The sequence below is a fragment of the Chiloscyllium plagiosum genome, unplaced genomic scaffold, assembly GCF_037043375.1.
Source record: "Chiloscyllium plagiosum isolate Xiang-an unplaced genomic scaffold, Cpla_swu_hap1 HiC_scaffold_46, whole genome shotgun sequence".
In the NCBI taxonomy this organism is placed as follows: domain Eukaryota; kingdom Metazoa; phylum Chordata; class Chondrichthyes; order Orectolobiformes; family Hemiscylliidae; genus Chiloscyllium; species Chiloscyllium plagiosum.
The window spans coordinates 63,950,018-63,970,362 of NW_028270184.1; positions in this window are offsets into that span (position 1 = coordinate 63,950,018).

The window sequence follows — 20,345 nt, forward strand, 5'->3', positions numbered from 1 at the left end:
CAGTTTGGAATGCAAATGCTATGTTAACATGTATTTCAAGACAGCTAGAATACAAGAACAGAGAAACACTACTGATGCTGCGTAAGGTTCTGGTAGGATCTTGTTTGGAATATTAGATTAGATTAGATTAGATTAGATTAGATTAGATTACAGTGTGGAAACAGGCCCTTCGGCCCAACAAGTCCACACCGACCCGCCGAAGCGAAACCCACCCATACCCCTACATTTACCCCTTACCTAACACTATGGGCAATTTAGTATGACCAATTCACCTAACCTGCACATCTTTGTGACTGTGGGAGGAAACCAGAGCACCCGGAGGAAACCCACGCAGACACGGGGAGAATGTGCAAACTCCACACAGTCAGTCGCCTGAGTCGGGAATTGAACCCGGGTCTCTGGCGCTGCGAGGCAGCAGTGCTAACCACTGTGCCACCGTGCCGCCCACCATTGCGAGCAGTTGTTGTTACTACATCAAGGAAAATATATGCTGGCGTTGGAGTGAGTCCAGAATGATTCTGGAAATGGTGGATTGATGCATGTGGGGTAATCGAGGATTCTGGATCTGTTCTCGATAGTGTTTTGGAAGAAAAAGCGGAGATGGGTGCGGTCTGAATCAAACTGACAGAATAGCAAGAAGCTTAGATACAGTGAATATGTAGACAATGTTTTCATTAGTCAGAAAGATGATGATGCAAGGGCATGCTTTCAGACTGAAGGTATCACCCTTTGACACTGCGATGTAGAGGAAGGTGGTGAATCTTTGGAAACCTTTCTCACAGATTATTGCAGAGACCATATTATTTAAATAGTGATAAATGGGCCTTCTTTCGCGAGCAGATCATGAATTGTCGGGAGAAAGTAGTAGAACAGCGATTTGCATAATCAAATGATAGAACTGACTCGATGGACCGTATAGCTGAAATCCACCCTAATATTTCATGTTCATTAGATCATATAGTCTATTATTTAGTGCAGAATTTCTAACCTCTTACCTATTCTTCTCGGCTTTGTATTTTTATGTCAATTTGTTTTCTCATTCTGGTCAATGATATAGACAGTGGGAGGATACAGTGTCGGCCAGTAAAACAGTAATGTATTGAATATAAGCTGCCATCATTGAGTCGCCTCTGCCGAAGCACATTGTCAGGCTGATGATTCTCATTTTCGGTCTGGTATTTTCGAAGGATGAATCCTGTGCCACCAGTGCAGTTGAAGTTAAGATGATAGGCGCTTTCAGCAACAAAAAATCAGGGCATATTGATGACATTTCAAATGACAGGCAAATATAAAATGAAGATGCTGAAACTTTTCTTACATAATGTTTGGAATCATCTCCTGAAGAAGCAACAAAAACACTGATTTCCGGTCGTGTTCAAGTCTGATAACTTGCCCAATCGAAACAGAGAGTCATGGAGTCCTACAACAGTGAGACAAGCCCTTCGTCCAAACTGGTCAGTGCCGATCTAAGTCGTTCTTCTGCACTCTTCCCAGTTCAATAACATCCTTCCTATAACAAGGTCACTAACACTAAACACAATGTTGAACATGGATGTTTTTGATACGACACTTTGACTCTTTCGCCATACCTTTCCCTGCTTCTTTTTTATAATCTGTATTATTCTGCTATCTCATGCTTTATTAAATAATGACTGAAATATCCTCCCGTAAATGTCATCGTGACTGCTCGATTTTCAAACAACCTACTTTGTTTGAACAGGTCTTTCGAGGCTGCTGCATTTCAGAAAGCAGAAAGATATAATAGATGATTGTGCACTGTGTCCTTCACTGGATCAGCTTGCCTCTCCAGACACTTAAAGCTTTTATTGCGGTCAGAGGATCTCAAAAAACATTATAACACAGACTGTGGCCATTCAGCCCAGCGTGCATCCAGAAGCTATCCAACTGCACGATTTGGATCAGAGAGTATGATTGGAGATAGAGAGAGAGACATAAACAGAGAGAGAGACATAAACAGAGAGAAAAAGTGAAGGGGGAGCAAACGAATGAGTGATAGGTGAAGGGGTTTGAGACGAGGGTGAAGTTGCATAAATCAGAAGACAGGAAAAGGGACGGTCGAAAGGAATAGACAGAAAATGAAAATTTTATTTAGAAATTCCCACGGAATGCAAGCACCGCGTCTGGGTATCACACCTTGTAAGTAATCTACTGATATTGGCTGTCATCGCAGACCATTTTTCTCCAGTAACATCACAGAGCTGAGTTGCTGACAGTTGAATTGAATCCAAAAGGTCGATAGATTTGTTCTAGGGCAAAAGTGGATTAATTTAAATAGACTGGGCAAAAGAAGCAGGAATTGATAACGCCAAACCCTTTGCCTCCCCCCACCCCTCCCATCACCTCTCACACCACAACATTATGTGAGAGACTGAGCCAGTGGAAGGACATTTCGGAAAGAGGGGAAACAAGTATCTCAACTGTGAATCACATAATGATTGCTAAGGTTTGCTATACACTTCCATGTATTTTTAAAACATTTGTTTCAGTTTATACAGCTCAATATCATGAGTGCATTTAACTATCTTATCTCTTTGTACTTTCCATATTTGAGTACACACAGAAAGTCATTTTGTCCATTTTTTGTTGTTTTGCATAAACGCATTTCATGAATACTGTCTTCTTCATTCCTCATTTTAGATATATTATTGAATTGGCTCTTCACATGAGTTATAAATTGTAATGCTCCAATAGTGCTGACTGGGGAATAATTGTGCCACTCTGACCACTTTCAACTGTCATTTTCCAACAATTCTCTGTATTTTCTGTTTATTCCCCAAAGGCATAATCACACGAAAGTTGGAAAACAGTAAGTTATACTTTGTCACAGTTCATTGAGGTCGATAACCTCAAGGGTATGAACCTCGTCTGTCCTAGCGAGTTTTGAGAAGATTTGTAGCTCAGGTTGAGGTTTTGGATGTAGGTTTGCTGAGTGAGCTGAAAGGTTCATTTCCAGACGTTTCGTTACCTTACTAGGTAACATCTTCATTGGACCTCATATGAAGCAATGCTGAAAATTCCTGCTTTCTATGTATGGTTTGGGCTTCTTTGGGTTGATGTTGTCATTCTCTGCGGTAATGTTATTTCCTGTGGTGAAGTCATTTCCTGATTCTTTTCTCGGGGTGGTACATGGGATCTAACTCGATGTGTTTCAGCTCAGTGAAACTTTCAAGTCAGCGAGCAAACCTCATCTCCCCGCTCTGACCCTGGAATGACAATGTGAATTACATTTGGCAGTTACAATTCTCTGTGAACATATCTTTGCCATTTTCCCCAGAAAAAAACCACGTTGTCTTAGGCACATTTTCCACTCTGCTTATTGACTGTAAAATTTCGTTCAATATTTTACTGATATTGGAATGAGTGAACAGGAGTTATAGGAATGGATGTTTCCATTTATGGACAGAGAAGCATGTTTTTGTTCAGGCAATCCTCTGGCATAACTCCCATACCCAAGGCATATTGAATAACGGAACACAATTGCCATCTCCAATATCTCTTCCCTCCATCATCGTCACATATTCAATCCAGAAGTGTAGGTTTTAAATGCCATTTTTAATTTTAGTTAAAGTGTATTGCATTGAAAGTGCGTTGGTGGAGCTATTTGTTCAGCCCCTGTGAGTAATGTCAATCTTTGTCGATCTTAAATGTGTCATTGGTGGGTATTTCCTCTTCTATGAATAATACACTCCTTCTAATGTGATATCCTTCAGTATGAGAGGGAGTATCTCCGACGGCGCGAACAGAGATCAGAAGCTTCAGAGAGAGGGGGGAGGTGAGATCCGAAACTGAGATCATTTTTCTGGAATGTTTCAACAATGGATCAGAATCTGAGAATATTTAACTGGAGTGTTACTGCAATGGTCAGGAGATTTTTATTTTCACACGGTTCTTTACTGGAGTACTTAGCCTTGGCTATGGTTAGCAATGTGGATCGAAGATGTCCTTTGGATTATTCAATGTGTTTCCTATCCCATCCTCGCGACAGTTGATGAAGCTGGTAAGTCATCCAATCTGACTATTAAACCAGTTTCAAAGGAATTGCTGCTCATGATAAGTACATTTTGGAAAGGTGGAAGTTCCAATCAAAAATTCCATTGTTTACAAATTATAACCGGCAAAATACTATTTCCAGATTCCTCACCATTATGGAAGGAGGAACCAGACTATTCTCAAAGTTTTTTTGTCCTGCACAGATTTACTTCTCCATATCGTCCCCTTTGCAGCAATCCTGTCCAGTACCGGCAACATAATATCCCAGTCTCCTCTTCAGCTTCAATGCAACTTCGGAATAAACGATCATTTGTGCATTTGATAAATGCACACACAACTGTTTCACTTCCCCAGTATCTACGCATCCTTTGCCAAATAATTGCACTTGAGATGTTTAACTGGTTTACTGAAAAGGATGTGTCAGGTGGGCAGGCAGTGCATGGTACTCAAGTCATTGACTTATAATCAAGAGGCGCAGAATAATACACTGTTCCCATCTTATTAAGGAAATTGGACTCTGTCCTTTAGAGAAGATAATGTGTCATCCTTTGCTGGTCAGGTCTCTGTGTGACTGCAAACCCACAACAATGTGTTTTTAAATCTACCATCCTGGCCCTACGAAAGAAGAACAAAAGGAAAGTTATATCCAATCCTTTGCCTGTTTCCCATATTCCTATTATTCATTTTCATTCAATTAGGTGGACATACACTATTTCAAGCGTGTTAATTATCATTGGCTCTACACTGAGAGTGATGTTCATCTCCATAGACACTTCTGGTGCTAGCTTGATTAATGCTGAGATACAGCTGAAAATTACATCTAAATTGTACATCAGTCGCAGTGCACAGAGAAGGAATGGCTTTTTACGCCGCATACACAAAAAAGAAAGAGCTGGAAAAAGCTAAGTGAGGAAAAAAAGAATTATTCTGATCGACACGCAGAGTGTTGTTGAGACAGAATTATAGGTATTGTGAACAGATGTTCTCTCCTTGAAAGGGAATGATCAGCTTGCCACACAAATATTGCAAAGGAGTTTCACCAGACTAATTCCTGGGATGATGGGTCCATGCGTATTCAGTGTACATTCATCAGTAGCGCTTTGAGAGAATAAGAGGCGATTGTAGTAAAAGATGTGTGTTATGGACAATTACTTGTTATATTCTGGGACTGAGAGGATTAATATCCACCAACTCGAAACTTCTTTCTTAACCCTCTGAATGAGCGCAACTAGTGGGGAGCTTGAAACTGATTCCCATTAAATTCAATTTAGTGTGGCGCTAATTGATAGTCCTCAGCGTTAATATTACAGCCGGGACTCTTAACTGATCCCTTGTGTTCTCCTCTTTTGTTCATGTTAATAAGGGATGTTGTATGTGTAGGGAGTGTTTTCTTCTCGCAGAGGGTACAGGATGTCAGGAATTATCTAGAACAACGGTTTAGGGAACCAAGATCACTGAAAGTATTTAAAGAGGAGCTTGATTGTTTTTGGCCCGTCAGAGAGTTGAGGACGTTAAAGAATTCAGCATGAAAGAGGAGTTAATGCCAACAACAGATGATCCATGATCTAATAAAATGGTAGGGCAGGATTGAATGACTGAAGTACCTACTCCAGTTTCTTATGTTCTCATATTCTGTAACTGGAAAGTTAATAGTCTTTATTTTCCTGTCTGATCTATTCTTGAATGTTGCAGTCAGAAGGAGTAAAGTGTTCCGACACGTTGGATACCCTCCTGCTAATTTCACCAAACATTCAGAACAGCTCAGCTCTTCTCCTAATTTGTTAAATATGAGTGACAGAGTATGACCCAAATTCTATTCGATCTAAAATAGTGATGGAAAAGGACAGACCAGATCTAAAATTTGAAGTTCTAATTTGGAGAAAGGCCAGTTTCGACGGTATGAGGCAAGAACGTTCAAAAGCTTTAGAAAGGCAAGGACTGATTAGAGATATTCAACATGGCTTTATGCTTGGAAAAAATGTCTCCCATACTTGATTGAGATTTTGAAGAAGTAACAAAGAGGATTGATGAGGGCAGAGTGATAGATGTGATCTATATGGACTTCAGTAAGGCGTTCGATAAGGTTCCACATGGAAGACTGGTTAGCAAGGTTAGATCTCACGGGATACAGGGAGAACTAACTGTTTGGATGCAGAACTGGCTCAAAGGTAGAAGACAGAAGATGCTGGTGCAGGGTTGTTTTTTTCAGGCTGGAGGCCTGTGATTAGTGCATTGCCACAAGGATGGCTGCTGCGTCCTCTACTTTTTGTCATTTATACAAATGATTTGGATGTGAGGATAAGAGGTACAGTTAGTAAGTTTGCGGATGACACCAAAATTGGAGGTGTCGTGGACAGCGAAGAGGGTTACCTCAGATTACAACAGAATGTTGATCAGATGACTAATGGACTGTGAAGTGATAGATGGAGTTGAATTCTGATAAATGCGAGGTGCTGCATTTTGGGAAATCCAATCATAGCAACACTTGTTCACTTAATGGTAAGGTCCTAGGGAGTGTTGCAGAACAAAGAGACGTTGGACTGCAGATTCATAGCTCCTTAAAGGTGGAGTCGCAGGTACATAGGATAGTGAAGAAGACGATCGGTATACTTTCCTTTATCAGTCAGAGTATTGTGTAAAGTAGTCAGGAGGTCATGTTGCGGCTGTACCACTTTTGGAATATTACGTGCAATTCTAGTTTCCCTCCTATCAGAAAGACGTTGTGAAACTTGAAAGTCTTCAGAAAAGATTTTCAAGGATGTTGCCAGATTTGGGATATTTGAGTTATGGAGAGGCTGAACAGGCTGAGTCTGTGAGCGTATCGAGGTTTACAACACTATGAAGGGCATGGATACGATAAATAGACAAAGAATTTTCCCTGGGGTGGGGGAGTGCAGAACTAGAGGGCTTAGGTTTAGAGTGAGAGGAGAAAAATATAAAAGAGACAAAAGGGCATCTTTTTCATGCAGAGAGTGATACGTGTATGGAATGAGCTGCTAGAGGAAGTTGTTGAGTCTTGTACAATTGCAACATTTAAAAGGCATTTCGATGGGTATATGAATTGGAAGGGTTTGGAGGGACATGGACTGGGTGCTGACAGGTGGGACTCGATTGGGTTGGGATATCGGGTTGGCATGGACGGACTGGATTGAAGGGTCTGTTACCTTGCTGTACATCTCTATGACTCTAAAGAAAAACAGTCAACTTTATTCTTTAACTATAAAAGTGAACGTTAAACAGCAACTATTTACAGGTCTAAGTCGCCTTTGTCTCAATGATTTGATTTCTATCTCCCACTCTCTACAACGTTTTGATCAAATAAAAGACATACGAAATTTACAGCAAATTACTTTTGCTGTAATGACAGCAGCTGTCATCTCCAGTGTATGTGTTCCTTTTTGGAAATATCTCCCTGGGTCGTCTTCTGTCTTCTGATGTAAGTACGTTTCTTATTAAAATCGCATCTTTGTCAAAGTGTGATTTCTATAGTTGTCTTTCAATGACAGTTGATGCTGTTTCTGTCTTTCTGTCCAAAATGCATTTTTTTGCGTCTCAAATATCAGATCATGTCATCAGTTCGATGTTGTCAAAACAGTAAAATTAAAATTCGATTTGGTTTTACTATCTTGGCTCATAATTTAAACTGATTGGTTAAATGCGAGTTGATGTGAAAGCAACTGACATATCGAAATCAAAGCCGGGTGCTGGCAGGCGGGGCCAGATTGGGTTGTGATATCTGGTCAGCATGGACAGGTTGGACTGAAGGGTCTGTTCCCATGCTGTATTTCCTTATGACTCTATGACTCTATGTTCTCATTATTCCAGTACGTTGCCAGACTGCTAGTCAGTCACATGACAAGTGCTTTCAAGCTTTCAGCTTTCACCCTCCCTTGAAGGCACAGTACACGCATTCAACTTCATAACAAAAGCAATTGTGAGTCATCTGTGCATGCGGTATTGGCCTATATTCACAGTGAATCTGAATCTTCAACACAACCAGTAAATGAAGCACAAGTTGCAGGGTTGGTGGGTGGGGGTGTCGAGGGAATCTGTAGAGATGTGAGACCATTTTTGAAAGCAGCCTGTATTTCAACAATACTGTTTTCCAGCCACCAACAAACAGTGTGTGACAGTCTTGAGGAAGTGAATGATACGCTGTGTTATTGTGGACTGGACATTTCTAGCAAATGGCCCCCATCTGCACTTTGAGCAGGTTTGAGCTCCGAATGGAACACTCCGAATGGAATACAGGACTGAAGAGCAGCAATAGGTCATGAGACACTGTGTCACTGTGGTCTCAGTAGTAGTTTTTAAGTCCCTTTCCAGAATTCACCTGTCTGCCAAATGATTAACAAACTGAACCTTTTTGTTAAAATGCAAACACTGTGGCGCCAAAAACGTCTGAGGAAGAGAAATCCACCTGAATAGATTTTTTTTTTAAATTCTCATTCATGTTCCAACGAATATTAAAGAGTCACTGTTTCCTTTTCCATCCCCACTCGTCTACCGGTTGCATAAAAATTTTAAATGTAACCAGTTCACCTAAATGGACAATGACATCGGTCAGATTGGGTCACTTTCTAGAAAAATGTGCGACAGAGACACACACATACATACAGACGGACACACAAACAGGACGTCATGCCATATATGACAATGGTATCTTCAGTTTGTGGTTGCGACCTTCCCTTCGCCAAAACTGTGTGCTGGATTCTCCTACAGACACTATGAGAGACAGACTCATCCGTGATAAGTAATTAAGCGAGAATGTTTGCCTCTTGTTGTTTCACACATTAATTCCCAGAGTCTGGCTGCTATGCACGCAAAGCCTCGCTCCGCTTAGTCACTGGTGCGCCTGTGGAGACACCACTAGCGATAGACATTGAAGTACCACACCGAGATTGCGTTCTGTCTCTTTGTCACCTTCAGTACTTCCACAGATTTGACTTCAACAGAAAGCAGAACTGATTTTGCAAAGATGGATGATGTGGAGGGCAGTATACGTACACATCAGGAGATTTCCTTGACCAGTTGTCATAAAATTTCCTGGGTTGTGCAATCAAAGTTCGGTAATTCCAGGGTAACTTCTTTATTGACGGTATCCAATGGTGCTTCCCATTGATGCATCTATCCTCCTGGTAGTACAGGATATAACCACGGATGGTGATAGTGCTTCATGTATTATTTCCCATCAGGCCTGATTCTGTGATTATGTTGATTTCAGACAATATCCTGATAGATCAATATGAGGAAAAACGTCACAATGGAGTACTGAATAATGAGTTTAAAATTTGAATGAAATAGACTGAGACTGAATATGATTGTACCCTCAAAACAAATTAAGGAACTCAGTGCACACATTGAGAGAAATACATTTGTCTTAATGGCATTAAAGAGACTTATCTACGATGTGACCGATATTGGAACGGAAAGTACAGAACATTTTATCACTGGCAGTGTTGTAAAAAATGAAAATGATGTTGGGGAGATCCCGGATAAAAAAGGATCTTAATCAAATGATCATTGTCTTAATTATATTATGTTTCTGAAAACAAATGCCGTGGAGTTGAGCTTGGGGAGAGATTCCCAAATCTAAGTGGGTCTGGAAAAACGTCGTGGGCAGAAGGGCTTTTGTGATGTGGGTCCATATAATTCTATCACATTCTAAACCCGTCATTCCACGGATCATTCTTTACCCGAGATAACCTGGAACATTCTAGACCCGTGCCCCCGAAAATGGTATACCCATCATTCCGAGGAAAATTCTCTACCCGAAATTCGCCGGAAAATTCCATGCTCGAGGTGACCGGGAATATTCTGTACTGACATTTCTCAGAACATTCCGCACATGATATTTTCCAACACACACAATACAGACATTTTCTGGAACAGTATTTTCCTGACATTTCCATGAACATTCTATGTTCAAAATTCCCCGCAACATTGTGTAACCAACACTATCTTTAACATTCTATACCCAACATTTCCCAGATCATTCTGTACCGGGCACTTCCAGGAATATTCTGGACCTGACACTCCCTGGCAAATTCGGCACCTGACATTCCCCGGGAAATCTTTTCCTGGACATTCTCGTCTGTGTCCTTTACTCTACGTTTCCGAGAACAATCTGTAAACAGCATTCTCGAGAACATTCTGTAATCGATACTTCCTGAAACATTCTGTACCTGACATTCTCCGGAAAACTCGATAACTGACATTTCTTGGAAGATACCATAAAACGTCTTCCATGCAACATTCTGTATCTGACATTCCATTGCAAAGAAGATTTTGTTTGTGATACGTTCTCCAGCACATTCTGTCACCAAAATTCCCCAGAACATTCTGTTCCCGACGTGACCCAGGATATTCTAAAATCGAAATTCCCTGGAACAGTTTATAACGAAGTTTCTCCAGAACAATCTGCACCCAACACTCGTAACATTCTATCACCGACATTCCCGGGAAAATTCTACAACCAACATTCCCAAAACATGCTATACCAGATATTCTCTGGGTCATTCTATATGCAATATTACCTGGAACGTTCTGTACACACCATTCCCTAGAACATCTTGTTACCGATATTGGACAGAATATTTTTCACTTATTATCCGAAATATTCTATACTCGACAGTCGCTTGCACATGCATTAACCGATATTCTCCGGAATTTGCTATCCCTGATATTAAAGGAGAAAGTGAGGACTGCAGATGCTGCAGATCAGAGCTGAAAATATGTTGCTGGAAAAGCGCAGCAGGTCAGGCAGTATTCAAGGAGCAGGAGAATCGACGTTTCGGGCATGAGCCCTTCTTCAGGAATGAGGAAAGTGTGTCCAGCAGGCTTAGATAAAAGGTAGGGAGGAGGGAGTTGGGGAGTGGTTTTGGAAATGCGATAGGTGGAAGGAGGTCAAGGTGAGAGTGATAGGCCGGAGTAGGGGTGGGGGCGGAGAGGTCAGGAAGAAGATTGCAGGTTTGGAAGGCGGTGCTGAGATCGAGGGATTTGACTGAGACAATGTGGAGCGAGGGGAAATGAAGAAAATGGAGAAATCTGAGTTCATCCCTTGTGGTTGGAGGGTTCCCAGGCGGAAGATGAGGCGCTCTTCCTCCAACCGTCGTGTTGCTATGGTCTGGCGATGGAGGAGTCCAAGGACCTGCATTTCCTTGGTGGAGTGGGAGGGGGAGTTGAAGTGTTGAGCCAGCGGTTGGTTGGGTTGGTTGGTTCGGGTGTCCCAGAGGTGTTCTCTGAATCGTTCCGCAAGTAGGCGGCCTGTCTCACCAATATAGAGGAGGTCACATCGGGTGCAGCAGATGCAATAAATGTGGTAGTGCAGGTGAATTTGTGGTGGACATGGAAGGATCCCTTGGGGCCTTAGAGGGAAGTAAGGGGGGAGGTTTGGGCGCAAGTTTTGCATTTCTTGCGGTTGCAGGGGAAGGCGCCGGGAGTGGAGGTTGGGTTGGTGGAGGGTGTGGACCTGACGAGGGTGTCACGGAGGGAGTGGTCTTTTCGGAACGCTGATAGGGGAGGGGAGGGAAATATATCCCTGGTGGGTAGGGTCCGTTTGGATGTGGCGGAACTGACAACGGATGATACGATGTATATGGAGGTTGGTGGGGTGGTAGGTGAGGACCATTGGGGTTCTGTGCTGGTGGCAATTGGAGGGGCGGGGCTCAAGGGCGGAGGAGTGGGAAGTGGAGGAGATGCGGTGGAGGACATCGTCGATCACGTCTGGGGGGAAATTGCGGTCTTTGAAGAAGGTATGATCTTACCCCTTTTTATGCAACCTTGCAGACCATTGCTGAGTTCACAAGTACTGTATGTAGTTACAATTCCCTGAACTGGAAAATAAAACACAATTGTTTTCAAAACGTTTGAAGTATGTTTGTCTTTACTCGTCCTTGTGATGAAGGCAAAATGTTTTGAAGGATTAACAGTTTAGACATGAGAATGATTGATGCCCTGGTTGAGCAGATAATATTTTGAGGAGTGTGCAGCTGGTGAATACTTGATGAGTATTTTCACTCGTATGGGCGAATAAACGTGGAGATGTAATTTAAGAGTAAGACGTATTCATTTAGTATAGATATTGTGAAAACACTAAACGCTTTGTTTTAAAATTGCATAGGCACATAAAAAGAAGTGGGACCATTTGTTGCTCAGGATATTGCTCTGTGCATGACAGCAACAATGATGCATTAAGATAAAGCAGGGAATGTAATAGAGTACAGTTCGGATAATTGTCAAGGAGACTTCAAATGGTCCAGTTTGGGTTCCGATTACACGATTATGTGATTCAAATCAGAGAGGGAGGAAGTAAAACCTGCCTGAGAAAGGACAGCTCATTGCTACCTCTCTCTTTCCCTTTCACTCATCACCGCACTGTGTGTGACCTTAAAAAAAGTTTCAGTCGTCTTTCCCGCTCATGCAGCATTCCTGGTAAGGATTCTTTGGAATTTCCCCACTGCCTGAAGCAAACGAAATTAAGCAATTCCAAGAAGGAGACCAATTGCAGCAGCTTATGTTAGCAGATGAACATTGGTGTGTGTGTGTGTGTGTGTGTGTGTGTGTGTGTGTGTGTGTGTGTGTGTGTGTGTGTGTGTGTGTGTGTGTGTGTGTGTGTGTGTGTGTGTGTGTGTGTGTGTGTGTGTGTGTGTGTGTGTGTGTGTGTGTGTGTGTGTGTGTGTGTGTGTGTGTGTGTGTGTTTGATGTGTGCTGTTGTTGAAATATTGAATATATTTGCAAAGTCCAAACTGCTTCTAAGCTTGAGTATTTTGTTGTGTTCTTAATCTTGTTATATTAACAGATGGGAAAAAAAAGCCTGACATCTTCTGAAAACTGACCCTGGGCCAGTCTGAGACCTACAATCATTGGCCATATCATGAACTGTCTTATATTTACGTCCAGTTTGGGTGTGGCTCTAGAAAAGGAAACAGTGATCCCAACACAGGGAACAGTGCGGTACTGAGTAAGTTGTTGGATGGAATTCTGAGGCATTTTCAAAGTCCTCACCTGATTTTGAATAGTTAACACGGCTTTGTGTGTCGGAAATTGTGCCTGATTAACTTGACTGAGTTTTTTTGAATAGGTGGCAAAAGTAATTGATGAATGGACTGTGTTAAACATTATCTATATTGATTTCAGCAAAGCATTACAAGGTTCGATGTGGTAGGCGTCTTTGTAAGGTTCGGTCCTAACTGGATCCAGAATGTGCTAACGAAGTGACTACAGAATTGGATTGAATGTAGGAGGATCTGGTGGTAGACGATTGCATTACAGACTGGAAGCCTGTGACCAATGGTGGACTGCAAAGGTCATGGTTGAATCTACTGCTTTTCATCATTTATATAAATGATTTGGATGTGAATATGTGTATGGTTAATACGTTTTCAGATGACATCAGAAGTAGTGGTACAGTGCACAGTGAAAATGTTTATATCTCAGAATATGACAGGAACTTGATCAGATGGGCCATGGGTCAAGAAACGGCAGTTGAAGGTTAATTTAGGCAAATGCGATTTTTTGCAGTTTCACAATGTAAAGTGGGGCAGAACTTATGCAATTCATGATAGGGCCCGGGTAATGTTGTTGAAAAAAGAGGTGGCGTTTGGAATTTAGGCTTATTGTTCACTGGAAGTGGAAAAAATTATAGATCGGATAGTGACGAATACATTCACATGCTTGCTTTTGTTGGACAGTACACTGAGTCCAGGAGTTGGGATGCCGTGCTGTGGCTGCACAGGATAACGGTGAGGCCTCAATCATAATACTTTGTTCAGTTTGATTCGTCCTGCTACGGAAATGATGTTGTTAAACCTGAGAGGTGCAGAAAAGATTTCCAAGGCTATGGCCGGGACTGCAAGTTTTGAACGATCGGGAGAGGTTGGGCAAATTGAGTTCCTTTTAACCTAGAGCATCGAAAGATGAGGAATAACATTATAAACGTTTATAAAATCATGAGGAGCATGGAAAGCGTGAATAGCCAAGATTCTTATTCCAGGGCAAACGTTTAATTTGAAATGGAAAATGTTTTACAGGGACCTGCTTTTTCACGCAGACAGTGATGCATTTATGGAGCAAGCTGTCGGAGGAAGTGGCAAAGGATGACACAAAAACAACATTTAAAAGACATCTAGATGTACAATAGAATTAGGAGGGCTTGAGGGATGTGGGCTACTAGCTGGCAATTAGGAATATATTAGATTAGGATATCTGGTCGAAGTGGACAAGCTGGACTAAATGGTTTGTTTCAGTGAATAATGACTCTCAGACTGTGTAAGAGGGATGATGAGACGTTTTAAAAAGGACTTTTGAGTGAGAATGCCCTTCATCAGATATTTGTAATGCCTCATTGCTTTCATTTTATTTCCCGCTGAGATAGTCAAATGTTTGACAGATAAGTGAAGCACAGACAATGGATGCTGACACAAAAGTGGGGCTGATACCATAAGCTATCCAGCCAGCATCTTAGTGCCCGGTGGTATACGCTCAAATTGTCCCATTGCCCATTCCTGCTTGTTGGTCTGAGCTCTCTACTTCCATTCACATCTCAAATCTTCTAGACTGAAGAAGTTGGACGCCGCTTACTCCAATAACCTAGTGCACAGAAACAGAGGAATGTATTCAGTTCCTCAAGACCGTCGCTCACGGTTTGGGAAGAATTCGTAAATGTGGGTACGAAAGAGGCCCTCATCTCAAATGCACATCTCTACTCCAGCATGAAAAAGAAACAGCAAGTGAAAATTCATAGAAAGGAGCAGCCATTAGATATTCACTGAATATTTAAGCTGTCGTGATACACCAATAGCTTCTGATGTTACTGAAAACCAACACCCAGAAATCCTCATTTGTGAGTGCTTGCTATACCCAATTACACTGCATTAAAATTAAGCTAAGTCCTCTAAAGCTGGTTATTTCGGTTGCATTACCTCGCCAGCTTGGTACCTCTCCTTTAATCACAATCTTAACATAAATCAAGACAACGCAAAATTTTAAAGCTACAACCTTGTCACTTGAGTCAACACATCGAGCTGGTAAATAGGAACTACTGTAAACCCAATAGGCTGTTAGCCCTGTCCAATTGGGCGAGATAAAGCCACTCAGTACCTTTATTCACTTATAACTTCACTTAATGCAGTGCAGAACAGGCCCTTTGGCCGTCGATGTTGCGCCGACCTGTTGACTATTCTCAGCTCGCCCCCCTACACTATCCAATCATCATCCATGTGCTTATCTAAGGATTTTTTAAATCTACGTAATGTGGCTGACTTGACTACATTAGCAGGTCGGGCATTCGACTGCCTTACCACTCTCTGTGTAAAGAACATGCCTCTGACATCTGTCTTAAATCTATCACCCCTCAATTTGTAGTTATGTCCCCCGTACAAGCTGACGTTATCATCGTAGGAAAAATGCTTTCACCATCTACCCTATGTAATCCTCTGATAATTTTGTATGTCTCTATCAAATCTCGTCTTAGCCTTCTTCATTCCAATGAGAACAGACACAAGTCTCTCAGCCTTTCCTCATAAGAACTTCCTTCCAGACCAGGCAACATCCTGGTAACTCTCCTCGGCACCTTTTCCAATGCTTCCACATTCTTCCCGAAATATGGGGACCAGAACTGACGAAATGTTCCAAGTGTGGCTACATTAGCGTTTTTTATAGTTGCAGCATGATATTGTGGCTCCGGAACTCAATCCCTCTACGAATGAAACCTAACACACGGTATGCCTTCTTAACAGCACTATCCACCTGGGTGGCAACTTTCAGGGATCTATGTACATTGACCTCAAGATCCCTCTGCACATCCACACTACTAAGAATCTTTCCATTGACCCAGTAGTCTGCCTTCATGTTATTCTTCCCAAAGTGAATCACCTGACATTTAGCTGCATTGAACTCCATCAGCCCAATTCTGCAGTTTATTCAAGCAATAGGATAGGAACAGGAGGGAGACATTCTGCTCCTTGAATCACTTACACAGGGACAGAATGAGGTAATTGATTATCCAACATGACGCAAAAATCGAGCAATGGCTGCACAGAGATACTGCTCCACGTTGTGCCTCATGCCTCTATTTGTCGTGATACACACGAGTGACTTTAGCATGTCTTCATAACGTTGAAGAGAGAAGACAACGTTTTGTGTGACTGGTATTTTCATTGGAGATTAGAAGCTCGTTGACATTGTTAACTGTTTCAGAAAGAATAGCTGTTGTTGCGGGTTATGAATAACACAACGTTTAGTGCAGGTTCATACATCGAATGCACATTAACGTGGGGAGAGCTCATTGAGGCAAACAAAAACTATTAGGGATGCGAAATGGCAAAGGAGGTTAACAAATATAAGTGTGATCTCTTGCATTTTGGAAAGTAAAGTCAAGGTCGCAGGTTCATGGTGAATGGAACGACCTTAAGGAGTGTAATGGACGTGGGTGACCTTGTAATTCAGTTGCACGGTTCCCTGAAAATGGGGTCACAGGTAGACAGAGCAGTGAAGAACGCTCTTAGAACATTGGCCTCCATCAGTTAAGGCATTGAGTAAAGACGTTAGAAAGATATGTTGCTGTTGAACAGAAGTTTCATGGGGCCGCACTTGGAGAGTTGTGTTCAGGTTTGGTCACCTTATTAGAGGAAGCATTTTATTAAACTGGAAAGAGTGCAGAAGAAATTTACAAGGACGTTGCCAGGACTCAGCTGTCTAAGCTATAAGGATAGGACTCTTTTTTTCCTTTCGGGCTTACGAGACTGGGATGGGTTCTTAGACAAGTGTATAAGATCATGATAGACATGGACAGAGTGAATGATTTTCTTTCTTTCGGGCTGAGGAGACTGGGAAGGTTTCTCATACGAGAGTATCAGATCATGATAGACATGGAGACAGTGAATTCACTTCATCAGTTTTCCAAGGATTGGGGAATCGAAGGCGAATGGGTGTCAGTTTACAGTTAGAGGGAAATGAATAAAAAGGAAATTATGGACAATATTTTTCACAGAGAGAATTGTTCACATATGGAATAACATTCCAGCGAAAGTGTCTGAGATGGGTGCATTAACAACTTTTAGTATGTATTTAGATAAATACATGGATAAGGTAGGTATTGTGAAGCTTGAATGGGGTCAGAGAAAGATTTTCAAAGTAATGGTCAGGGCTAGAGGATTTGAGTATAGGGAGAGGCTGAAGAAGTTGGTGGTCTGTTACCTGGACTTTCGGAAGCTGAGGGGTATTCTAATAGAGGCTTAAGAATCATTTGGGGTAAGGATCCAGCAAATAGACGAAGTCTTTTCCCTGGAGTTGGAGCATAATGAAGTATAGGGCATATGTTGAGGGTGAGAGGGGAAACCGTTAAAAGGGACCATTGGAGCACATATTTCCCGCAGAGGATGGTGTGAGTAAGGAATGAGCTGCCAGAGGAAGTGATGGAGAATGCGACAATTGCAACACTTAAAAGGCATCAGGATGTGTCTATGAATAGGAAGTGATTCAAAAATATGGTCAAATTGCTGCCTAATGGGTGTAGACTATATGATTGTCATGGATGAGTTGGAACAAAGCTGAAGAGTGTGGATCTTGAATAGCACAGAACGTTAGACAGCATATACGGAGCCGGAGATTCGGCGCTTTGAGTATACATTCTTAATCTGGATTGGGACTAGTGGCCCAAGGGTACAAATTGGTTGGGGGGGGGGGGCGAGGATGGGGGGAAGGTAGCTGAAAATGTGATAGATAAATGAAGATGGGGAGAAGGTGTTAGGTTTGAGAGTAGTGTGGAGCAGACAGGTGAAAATCCATATTGATTTCACGTGGTTGGAGGATCCCAAACGGAAGATGAGGTGTCCATCCTAAATCGTCGTGTGGAGAGCGTTTGGCGGTGGAGGAGACCCAGGTCTTGCATGTCCTTGGCGAAGTGGGAGGATCATTTAACTGTGCAGCCACATGGTATTCGAGTTGTTTGACAAGAGTATCCCAAAGATAGTCTCTGAAACGATCTGTATGTTGGCGTCCTGTCCCGCCAATGTAGAGGAGACCACATCAGGAGCAAAAACACAGTAGATGACGCGTGTGGAAGTAAAGGTGAATCGCTATCAGTTATGGAAAGAACGTTTGGTGCCTTGGACAAGGTGAAAGGGAGGTGTGCGCACGTGATTTCACATCTTCCAATGGCAGGGGAAGGTGTGGGGAATAGAGGGTAGGTTGGTGTGGGGCGCGGACCTAGTTGTGGAGTCTGTAGAGCAGGCTTTATCTAATTCATGAAGCCTTCAACTTAACAAAGAAAGACTTGCACATTCAATGGGGAGTGGGCAGTTCTCCCCTCTCAGCCTTTTTTATTCTGGTATGTTTTCCTTTTAGCAGTCTGGCTGTTCAGGTCTCTGGAGCGTAGATAAAGGGTGGGGAAGGAAACCTACCTCTCTTAGCGGGGTTTGTTTGTTGGTGGCTTAAATTGGGGCGCATGTTGTGATGTATCCGGAGTTTGTTATGAGAGGAAGCTTTGGACCGGGGTATTTTGAGCTTGTTGAGGTTGGAGGGGTGAGATTCAAGAGCGGAGTTGCGGGACGTGGCGGAGATGGACTGTAGGACATTGAATCCCCTTGTATACTACTGTCCCACACCACTGCACTTGAACGCCATCTTCTCACATCTCCGCCCTTGAAGCCTATAAAGTCCTTCAGCTTATAACATCCATTCTCTTGCTCCTCAGATGTTGCCTGACCTGCTGTGCTTTTCAGTACCACACTCTTCGACCCTGATCGCCAGAATTTGCACTCCTTACTTTCTCTGAGTTGGTCTAAATATTCCATTTCCATGCTGGACGTCTCCCAAAACAAAGTGTAGGGAAAAGGGGTTAGTGTGGATGGACATTTTGGTCGGCTTGAATCAGTTTTGGCAAAAGACCCTGTCTCTGTACTAATAGACTCGAAGACTCTCTGACGCCTGTGTGATTCTTGATGACTCATAATCAAGGACATGCAGGTCCTTTTGGAAAACACTTCCCAAACTGGCAACGTTTAATCAATACGAAATGAGATCTGTGCCATTTTTGCCGTCGTCCATATCATTTGTCTGCCTTGCACGCTGTTATCGTCCAAACTGTGATATGTGTGAAACGGCCTTCAGTCCAGAAAAGGGCACTGCTACCTGTATTCTCTCCACTTACGTATTCTAAATGCGTAGAGCATATTCCCCCGTTATCCATGGACTTCCACTCACCTGTCAACAACCATGTAAAAAGTCTTCTGATTTCAAAAACACCACTCCGACTGCTTCTCATGTTTGGATGACACAACTGCCACAATCTCCACAGGTTTCTCAAAGCTGGTTTCTCTTTACTGAAGCTAAATTGACTCGGCCATGTCACATTATGATTCCCCAAGTATCTCGTTATCACATTACTTATGACACACTCTAATATTTCTTTCAGCACTGACGTCAAGGTGTCAAATATTTCGAGTTCTTTTCGGCTTTCATCCCACTCCCGTTTTAAATATGTCGGGACAAAAGCTACTTCCTAGAATTTTAATTCTGAATAATTTTAAATGGTATTCAATCATTGTTTCTCTAGTTAGAACGTTGAAAAGACACGAATAGCAAAAGATTTGTGGGATATCAGCCAAGCGAAAAAATGTGGGGCGAGGTTAGCTTGTGATTAGGTTATCATGGACTGGCTGGACCGGAGGGTGTTTTTCCGAGCTGTATGACTCCACAACTGTTTCACGGGCTGTGCTACCACCTCCCTGAATATTCTGGGATGGGGTTCATTTGATGCAGCAACTTCCCAGGTTTAAATTCAATTCATTCTCCTTTTAGCAAGCTCTATGTATTAACTCTAATATTTCACAGATGGTCATTTTCACCAGTCACTATGTCCTGTTGTACCACTGTCAGATTTTCTGTATTTTCTTCTGCCGAAACAGTACTAAGGTGATACTGCAGATGGGGCACAGTTCCTTTCTCCCAATGAGCAAAAAGATTGGAGTACTACACTTGGACCTGGAAATGACATCGTGGATATAGCGTCTTACAGGAGAGAGAGATGACACAGAGTTTTGACATGGAAACTTCTTCCAATATAGTTATTTCTTTGGATTCCTCAGCTTACATTTACCAGCCAGACTGCTGAAACGAAAACACACCCAAAAAAGGGAGAACTGACCAGTCCCCATTTACTGTACAAGTGTTTTTGTTTTAATTTGAAGGGTTCATCCAGTAGATAATCCAGACATAGCTGAAGGATTGCCTACATGACATTTCTAAAAAAAAAACAAAGACAACTTAAACCTGTTGAAGCAGCTTCGTCTTCTGATCTCACCCCTTGAAGTAAATGAGCAATCAATATCCAA